General features: G+C 37.7%; 1 pseudogene; it reads left to right on the top strand.

The window, feature by feature from the left end:
• The first annotated feature begins 5,791 nt into the window (after positions 1-5,791).
• Positions 5,792-8,070, top strand: LOC138172440 (transmembrane protein 182 pseudogene; annotated as a pseudogene).
• Positions 8,071-8,413: the final 343 nt, after the last annotated feature.

Raw genomic sequence — 8,413 nt, 5'->3', positions numbered from 1 at the left:
AGAGAGACAGAGACAGAGAGACAGAGAGTTTCATTAGTGAGACTACTACATTTATTCTATCTTGCTTCTTAGTCTTGGTTATGTCTACTGCTAAGTTTTGAGTAACATAGGAGAGGCAGAATGTTTATGCATGCCCATGTTTATTTGTTATTTCTCTTTTCTATCTATCAGGTAATTCATGAAGCAAGGGTGGCATTTCTTCTTTAAGTGGGAAAGAATGCAGAGTCCTAATAGAAAAATGTTTATCAGTGGGGTATAATTAATGGCTTTATTTTTTTTTCTGATTCATGTATTTACTAGTTTCAGTACCCACTTATATTTTGCTGGGTGTTGGGGGAATTACAGAGATCAAATGAACTAATCACAGGTAGGTTTACCTTTATACCCTATAGATTTTGAAATACCATAGGATGATGTAATATACACAAATAATCATGGTTTTGATATATCCTGGTTGGGCATTAAATGGGAATTTAGGGAGAGATTTGAGGAAGCTGCAGATAACATGTAAAGGCCAACAGATGACACAGAGCCTATGACTAAATACATAACCCAAATTTTGCAATAAGGTACAACCCATGAAAGAAAAAAGAAAAAAAATCAGACTTCTCTTTTACAAAGGGAGGACTGAAATATTTTATGCAGATTATCTAAATCATGGGAGCACTGTGCCTCTAGCCCCCACAATGTGGAAGGGATAATTATAATATAAATATACATATGATAAGAATATGTAAAAGTTGGAAATAAAATGTCATGTGAGGTCTGAGCTGTAGGGACATCCCTATGGAGAGCTCAAGGAAGCCTTCATTTATGTATACTTTAAAGGGTTGGTAGGGATTCAAAAGATAAAGGAAAGGAAGGACAAAGCATAAAATACAGTATATCATTAAACAAAGGTGTAATGTTTGGAAAGGGAATTCAGTTAACAGATATTTTTAAAACACTGCTGTGTGCAAAAGGTACTGGGAAAATTCAGGGATTGTGCTGGTGAGAACATGTAGCAATTTGATGTCAGGAGCTACTGGATCATCTTAAGCAGCGGGATAACATGGCTGATTCCATGCGCGAGAAAGGTTAGTTTGATATTAATGTGAAAGATTCCTCTGATGGAAGAGAGAGGAGAGAGGGGAAAAATGTTAGGGGACTATTGCAAGAGTTCAACTGAGTGCTGATCAGGGTTTCTTCTTGACTGATGGCAATTAAAATGGAAGGTGCAAGAGATAGTGATTCGATGGAATCAGCAAGATTTGGCTGTGGCTGGATTATACAGATGAGATCCCAGAAAGAGATTACTGCCGAAGGTGACATAATGGTTTCAACCATGGGAGACTAAGTGAATGGCGGTATGGCTGAGAGTAGCAGTGATATTAGGAGTAGTATATTTTGAGTAAAAAAAATGGTGTTAGATTAATTGTTTGATATATGTATGTATGTATGAATGTGTGTATGTATGTCTTACCTCTGATTTTACTACCTATGTGTTCTTAAGGCATTCAACCTCTTTGGGCCTCATTTTCCAAATCTGTAAAATAAATGGGCTGAAATAGATGATTTCTGATATTCCTTCCATCTTGAAATCTGTATTCCCATGATTCTGTAATTTAGATATAGAGGTCCTATAAGCAACTGAAGAGACGGAGTGAGAGCTTTGACAGTAACCGGGATTGAATACTGACAGTGGAAAAGTGAAAACTGAGGCTGTAGGTGTAAATGGCATGGCCAGAGGGAAAGACTAAGAGAGAGAAGAGGGCCCAGGAGTGAACCTTGGGGAATACTCACTTTAGTGGACAGGAAGAGGATGAACAGCAGTGGTAAACAAGACAGAAGAGGAACATATTAGACATGCAATAAGAGAAACAGGATAGTCTGATATTTCAAAAGCCGAAGAAGGAGTGAGTCATAAGAAGGAAGGAGGGCTTGAGTCAAATGCAAAGAGAATGAAGACTGAATTTCAAAAGTAATTTTTGGGCATTTTCAATAGATAATTTTAATGAAAGGGTAAAAATAGTAAGTGTAGATAGATTTCCTTCCCCTCCTCGAAGCTGAGAGGTAGAAGATGGAATTTAGCTAGATGGGTTAAAAAAAGTTTGAGGAACAATGATCAGTTTAGGATTCAGGAGAATTGAGCACATTTAATTGTCACTTGAGAGGGAGATGGAATGCCATTAAGACTAGCAGTGAAGGATGCAGAAAGCATCTAATGCCATTGATGGCATATTCCCCTAGGGTTTTCCTGACTCAAGAGTCTTCAGTGAAATGTTCAAGTAAGTTGTGGTTATTTTAATTGACTTCTGCCAGGAAGGCTTTTCATGGGAGGCAAATAATGGAAAGGGGGTGGTGCAGCCCTTTGCTGGAGGTCTAACATTGTCTTGAAGCAGGATTCTGTATTAGACTTGGGTACTTTAACAGTAAATCAGGCATGATTTATTTATGGATACTGTGACTTTGATAACTATATCTGTGTGTGTATATCAAGGTATTAGTTTATTGTTACCCCAACCCCAAAAACAAACACTTAGTATACTCCAATGGCTTCCTACTCCCAGATCAAATAAAATGTATTCTGTTCAGGATTTAATGCCATTGCAACCTGATCTCTTCCCTGCCTTTTGAGTCTTAAATTTAACTCAGCTCCATACAATCAATTATCCACCTACCAAATCCTCAATGATCTAGTCCCCCTGGCCCACTTCTTGATCCTTGAACATAACCCCGCCTCCCTTCTTCATTATAAAGATATAAATTATCTTTAAGAGCAGGAATTCTTTCTTTCTTTCTTCTTAGTTCTTTTTTAAAATTTCTCTTTCTTTCCTTCCTCCCTCTTCCTTCCTTCCTTTTTTCTTCCTTCCTTTTTTATTTCTTTCTTTTTTCTTTCTTCTTTCCTTCCTTCCTTCCTTCCTTCCTTCCTTCCTTCCTTCCTTCCTTCCTTTCTTGCTTGCTTTCTTGCTTTCTTCTTTCTTGCTTCTTTCTTTCTTTCTTTCTTCCTTTCTTTCTTTCTTTCTTTCTTTCTTTCTTTCTTTCTTTCTTTCTTTCTCGCCAGCCCTTCACATAACATAGTAAGTGCTTAATGCTTACTACTGACTGCATGTAAATGAATAAGTGAAAAAGCATTAGGCCAGGCATTGCACTGATGGTTTCTGCCACTTGAGAGCTATTTTAGGCTGCAGGGAAGTGATGGTAATAGGAAATTTTAAGCAGAGGTTAAATAAGAAGCTCCATTCCATGAATAGATCACCACACTGTTGAAAATGTGACATATCTGTTGGAAATGCACAATCCACTCACCAGTCAATGTCACTGACCCCAGAAGAGAAGAGGCTACAAGTTCAGCACTTAGAGCTGTCTAGTAGACAGTTAAACAAGTGACAGAGAATCCTGGGACCAGGCATCTGGGAGTTGACATCAGTTTCAGGCTTCTCAGGCTTGGTGAGAGTAGATATTACATGGTCTATGCACTTTAGCTGTGGAGCCCCTGATTGCTAGTCCAGGACCATGGGTGGTTCTGGCTCAGAAAGGGAAAAGTAAATGCTTGAAAGGCAGGAAAGACTTGGAAGAAGATCAGAAGATATTAGCTGGAAATTTCAGCTCATGCCTTCTCTTCCATCTCCAGGGTATCTATACTGGGTCTGTTAGGGCATTTGTTTTGAATGCAACAGCCTGGGGCTCTTAACCCAACGGAACCAGCTACTATACTACCAGTGTTGGGAGAACCAAAGCAATGTACCTCTTCCAAATAAGACTAAGAGACAGGGAAAGAGAAGGAGAAGGGGGGGGTGAAAACAAACCCCCCCCCTTCTCCTTCAGAGAGAGAGAGAGAGAGAGAGAGAGAGAGAGAGTCTGAGATCCATCCCATGATTCCTCTATAGCAGAGGAGCTAGAGTATAAAGCTAGAGTACAATTCAATGGTTATCAGAGAGAAGTTGCCACTGTTGTCACAAGGGACCAAGATAAGGTCCCTACATAGAATAAAAACTAGCAAATAACTCCCAGTTCCCCCCCCCAAAAAAAAATTAGACTGTAAGCTCCTTGAGGGTAGACTTGTTACTTTTGACTTTATATCCATTATTACAGTGTTTGGCACAGAATGGATGCTAAATAAATGTTTGTTGACTGAGTAACAGATTTAATAAGAAACCTCCTTATGGGTGGTAGTGGTAAGGAAGATGTTTGGGCATTTTTGGTAGATGAGACCTTTAATTTCAGATTTATATCTCAGGTGGTGAAATTCAGGAAGAGTGCAGAGCAAAAGTTCAGGAACCATTTAATTACCCATCTTGGTAAAGCTCTGAAGGTAGGAAAAAGACAAATGAAATAATGGGATTGTACTCTAGCTTAACCTAGCTGTCCCAGAAAAAGACATGGGAAAAAAAGCCCTTAGGAAGAAGGTTAAGAAAGGACCAGACAGGGAAGCACAGAGACAAACTTCCAAAGAAGGGGAGGGGATGTTCTTGTCTCACAACTATTCTGTGATAGGATGCTTCTTGGCACGGTCATGGGAGAGAGTCCAAGCAAGGAGTGGGGAGCCTGTGACCTTGAGGTCTTATAACCCTTTGACCAAATCCAAACTTCGCAGAACAAATCCCCTTAATAATAGGATTTGTTCTGTAAAATTTGGACTTTGTCAAAAGGTGGCACCCAAGAACTGAGAAGGACACGTAGCCCTAAGGTCATAGATTTCCCACCCCTAGTCCAGGCTATACTTGCACTGTTTGCCTGTTATTACTCCTTTTGTACCTGTTTACACTGACACTAGAATTATAGGGGAGCTAGATAATGACAAAGCTGTTTTTTTTAATTAGTCTATAAATGATGGTGAGAAAAGATCATGTGGTGAGAGTGATTGGAATGAATCTATGCAGGAGATAAACTCATTGGGGTTTGGAGGAAAGAAGAAACTTTAACTGAAATATTGGCATACTTGTGCTTTGGTATTTTTTTTTCTCCTTTTATCTTCATTATGGTATATGTGTATGTATGAGTCATAAATCACTGCTCCAACCTCATGACTTCCCCCAATCTGGTCCTTTTCCACAGCCTTCAAAGTAATTAGTGACTCCCTATTACTTCTAGAATCAAATATAAACTTCTCTAGCATTTAAAGCCCTTCAAAACATGGCCCCTTCCTAGCTTTCCAGTCTTTGTAGACTTTATTTCCCTCTAGGCATTTAGTGATCCAGCTGCCTTGCTGTTCCTAGTACATGATTATCCCATCTCCTGACTTCTGTGATTTTTACCGATTGTGCCACATGCCTGGAATTATCTCTCTCCTCACCTCTGACTTTGGGCTTTCCTGACTTCATTGAAGGACAGCTCTAATTCTACTTCCTTCTACAAGAGGACTTTCAGGATCTCTCACTTTGAGCCCTTTTCCTCTGAGATTTTCCATTTACACTATGTATATTTTTTATGTACAGTTATTTGGAGGTTGTATCTTCACTAAAATCTGTGCTCTATTAGGGCAAAGGCCACTTTTTGCATTTCTTTATATCTTTAATGCTTAGTATAGTACCTAGCACATGTTGTCGTTCAGGCATTTTCAGTTGTGTCCAACTCTTTGTGCCTTAATTTGGTGTTTTCTTAGCAAAGATATTGGAGTTTGTTATTTTTATCATTTCCTTCTCCAGCTCATTTGACAAGTGAGGCAGACAAGGTAAGTGACTTGCCCAGGGTCACACAGCTAGGAAGTGCCTGAGGCCAGATATGAACTTAGAAATAGCTTCTCTAAAACCTCTCACTCACAGCTTTTGAGTACTAGTATCTGGATATAAGTGAAATAAGCTATGAAAGCTACCATGCTTCCAAAATGTGTAAAGCCCTTCTTGATGTATCTTTTCTAGGGATCCTGTTCTCCCTGGTGGTGGTGTTATATGTCATCTGGGTCCAGGCTGTGGCAGACATGGAAAGCTACACAAACATAAAGAGGAAAGACTGCTCAGAATTTACACCCTATGTCATGTATGGCTGGTCATTTCTGCTGGCCCCAGCTGGGATATTTTTCTCTCTGTTGTCTGGATTACTATTCCTCCTTGTGGGGAGGCATATTCACAGATACTCCTAATCATCTTTCTGCCACCCAATGGGGGATATCATAATGTTGTTGAAATGTTTAACTGGAATGTAATCTTTACATGGTGTTTCAATTATGCCCTTGTAGAGTTGTTTGGTGTAACTCTATAGGTGTTTTAAATGAATCATTTTATTTATAATTTCCTTCTGACAAGAAGGCACCCAACTTCTTCCAGAAAGCAAAACCTCTCAATTTTATCCAGATACAATTAGGAATTTGCAATTATTTTAGAAACTGTCTCTCATGGGTCTCTTTTTTAATGGCACATATAGTGTTCAGTCTCTTGTTAATTCTGGGGAATGAATAACAACAAAAAAACATTGAATGGGTCAGATCAGGGTCTTTTTTTTTTTTTTTAAGCTGCCTCTTGGCATTAACTTCTTTTGCTGTTGGAAAAGAAAAAGGTCTTTGGAGAATGCTTATGAATGGCAAACAAATGTTGATAGAGTAACTCAATCCATCTCTCCCCCCTCCCCCGTACATATCTGCATACACATTTATTGAATCCAATGAACAAATTCTTTTTTGTTTAAAAATAGATGCCAGTTGTTCCTGGTGTACTGGCCATAAAAATTCATCAGTAAAATGTAACAGGAAGCAAGGGCAGTGCTAATATGTACATATACAGCTTAGAATAGAATATGTTTTAATTTTTGTAAATGTCATTATCTTTATTAAAATTGTGCATGTTTATGTAAACCATAATTCATATTAAGAACCGGTAAAGATACATGCCAAAATTAATATACCTAGTGCTGAATGGATAAAAAAGAAGCTAATACTGAGTTAAATCAATAAAATATTACATGTAAAGACATATAAAATTACATAGAAACTAAAGGCTTTAGCTTGGGGTATAATTCTATTTAATATTTTAAAATTCCCATTTTAAAAGTATATTGCTATGATGATTTTCAGTGTGAAAGATTTATTTAAGGGAGTATGCTTTTAATATTCAAAAGCCATAAACATTCAAAATAACTCTATCTGAGTATGAGACCAGGGTTGTTTTGTTAAATAAGGTAATAAATTAACTTTTTCTACTCTCCTTATGTGCCCTTGAAGTCCTTTTGAGCATGTGGCTCCTTTAATTATCATACTTCAGTTTCTTGGTCAGGAAAATGGGCTTTTTAACATTTCGTGTTTTTAATCACCAATCCCCTCAGGGAAAGTAACTTTGTGATTTGCCAGACTGGGCATTTCTAATATCCAAGAAATTAGTTTCATTTGGCCTCAGTTTGGATGAAAATCAAATCCATCTGAGATACATAGGTATCATTTGCATATGGAAAGTCACCAAGTAGTTTGATATTAGAGAGGGAAAAAGAGACAGACTATTGGCTTTGTTCAATTCAAAGTACTTCATTCCACAGCTGTTAAAAATACTAAAGGCATCACTAAGAGACGAGGAAAGAGTGACCACCTAGAAGATGCAGCGGAATAGATTGACACTGCTTTTGTAATTGAAAGACTGCCAGGATCTTCTCTGCTGTTCATATACTTTTCCATTAAGGCCTATTTCTGCAGTTCAGTGTGAAAAGGGTATGGAAGAATAACAAGAGTTGGAGATAGCAAGGGGATCAAGAGAACATTTTAGTGACAGTTAGGGTCATGCCTACAATCAAAGAAGTCTTGGTGGCTTAAAAGGTCTCTCAAGTCATTTCAATTATGTTGATAAATGTTTTTGTTTTTTTTTTTGTTGAGAGTTCTGAGTTTTTTCTTTTCACTTTCTTACTCCTTTATTTCCTTCTTGACTTTTTATTTGGTTATTAGAAAATTAATTATAGGTTCTGCTATACATATTGACTACAATATTAAGTTACAGTATGCTATTAAGTCTTCCAGACTATGCTAGATGCATTTGATTAGGATACGTCATCTGTAAATACAATTTCTTTTTGTAGAACTTTGGAATCTAGCCTTCCTCTAATGTAGTGTATGTCATTTAAATCTCATCTACAATCTGCTTTTAGTAAAGGTTTGAATATTTATAACTTTCAGATGGTTATCCTCACTTTCTAGAACACTTATGCTGGTACCATACATTGATTTCAAAGCAATTGGCTGAATGTTTGATATGTATGACACTTTCCCACAGGCCCACCCTTTGGAAATATTTTACAGTTGTAATGCATCAATCACATTAATTTCAAACACATTTCCTAATCTAGTGGCAATGCCCAGAAGGAGTGATGGTAAGTAACCTTTGCTAAGTAAATGAATAAATGCTGCCATATTTTCCCCTAGTTAGTTCAATCACCTTCATTTGGCTCTATCTTGCAGCTTGTTGCTGGAGTACTCTGTTTCTGTATGACCTTCATCTACCTCAATGAAATTATCTAT

This window comes from Petaurus breviceps, unplaced genomic scaffold (assembly GCF_028583685.1).
Source record: "Petaurus breviceps papuanus isolate PSGF00001 unplaced genomic scaffold, PetGlider_PUasm1.0 542, whole genome shotgun sequence".
Classification (NCBI taxonomy): Eukaryota; Metazoa; Chordata; class Mammalia; order Diprotodontia; family Petauridae; genus Petaurus; species Petaurus breviceps.
The sequence above is the reverse complement of the archived record's forward strand: the minus strand, read 5'-3'. Positions and strand labels throughout refer to the sequence as shown.